This window comes from Tripterygium wilfordii, chromosome 5, assembly GCF_013401445.1.
Source record: "Tripterygium wilfordii isolate XIE 37 chromosome 5, ASM1340144v1, whole genome shotgun sequence".
NCBI lineage: Eukaryota > Viridiplantae > Streptophyta > Magnoliopsida > Celastrales > Celastraceae > Tripterygium > Tripterygium wilfordii.
Window position 1 is genome coordinate 4,281,937 of NC_052236.1, and position 1,600 is coordinate 4,283,536.

General features: G+C 42.8%; 1 pseudogene; it reads right to left on the bottom strand.

Annotated features, from left to right (window-relative positions):
* Positions 1–458: 458 nt before the first annotated feature.
* LOC119999175 lies at positions 459–558 on the bottom strand (annotated as a pseudogene).
* Positions 559–1,600: the final 1,042 nt, after the last annotated feature.

A 1,600-nucleotide genomic window follows, 5' to 3' on the forward strand; every position in this document is an offset into this window, starting at 1 on the left:
TTACCAAATGCCACAAGTGCCACAATATGCTCCTTTTGGGCAAAACTTTCATGCACCTCCTCCTATGGAATACCTTCATGCCCAAGCCCAAGAGCATCGCACTTTGCGGGAGCTTACACATCCCGCAAGGCAAACCCAACCTTCTTGCATCATCATGCCACCGAACCAACAACATGTGAGCCTTAAACCATCAATGTTCCAAATGATTCCCAAATTCCATGGAATGGAATCGGAACGACCATATTCCCATGTGCGTGATTTTGAATCGGTGTGTACTACTTTTGGTGATGTCACATGCTCACAAGAAATTTTGAAACTCAAACGTTTTCCATTCTCTTTGAAGGATCATGCAAAACAATGGTTTGAGAACTTGCGCCCCCAATCCATTGCGACTTGGGCGGCAATGCAAGAAGAATTTCTCAACAAATATTTTCCTTCCCACCGTACCATCTCTTACCAAACACAAATCATGAATTTTCATTGCAAAGAACATGAAACCTTCTTCCAAGCTTGGGAGAGGTTTAAAGATTTGTTGTTTATGTGCCCTCACCATGGATTTCAAAAATTTCAAATTGTGAATTTTTTCCACAAATCTTTGACTCCATCTTTGAAGAAATTGGTCTCCACCATGACTCAAGGTGATTTTTTGAATAGGGATGCCAATGAAGCATTCACTTTCTTTGATGGGTTGACGGAGGAATCTCGATCTTGGGAAGCTCCTCCACTAACCCGACATGATGTTGTGCCAAACTCTAGTGGCAAGTTTGTTTTGAATGAAAATGATGATGTGCATGCTAAACTTGCTTTGTTGTCCAAGAAATTGGAGTCCTTAGAGTCACAAAAGGCCCCTATAAATGTGGTTGGTGTTGATGAACAAGTTGCTTGTACTTTGTGTGAAAGTAGGGATCATAGGACGGATGAGTGTAATGCTCTACCGGCTTGTAAGGAAGTCCTATTTGGGCAAGGTTACAATGGGAACAATTCTCAAAACTTTAGAAAGCCCTACCCTACTAATAACCAAGGCAACAATTCTTACAATGAGAATTACCCTTGGAGGAATCATCCAAACTTTGGGTGGAGGAATGATGGGAATGCTCAATCTCAATCACTCCCCCCTCCACCCCAACAACAATTGCCTCCTCCAAGTGTTACACAACCACCTCCACAACCTTACATTCCACGTCCCAAGAGGTCTCTTGAAGACACCCTCAACATTTTCATGCAAGCTCAAATTGGGGAGAATCAAAAGGCCAACAAATTTCAAGAACAAACCAATAGAGCCATTGAGGATATTAAGAGTCAAATCACTAAGGTCACCCAAGCTCTCACCACATATGAGAAGGGTAAATTCCCAGCTCAACCATATCCCAATCCATCCAAACCAGCCAATGTGGTGGAATCTACTAGTGGGGGGGTGAGTGGACATGAACAAGCCCAATCCATCCTCACTTTGAGGAATGGACGCATTGTGGATAGGCCCATACCAAATGAGAATGTTGATCAAAGTGATGAGGTGCAGAATTTTGGGGATAGTGTGGGGAGGAAGGACAAAGGAAATAGTGGAAAGGAGAATAGTTTGGAGAAAATTGTGCAGGAAAAT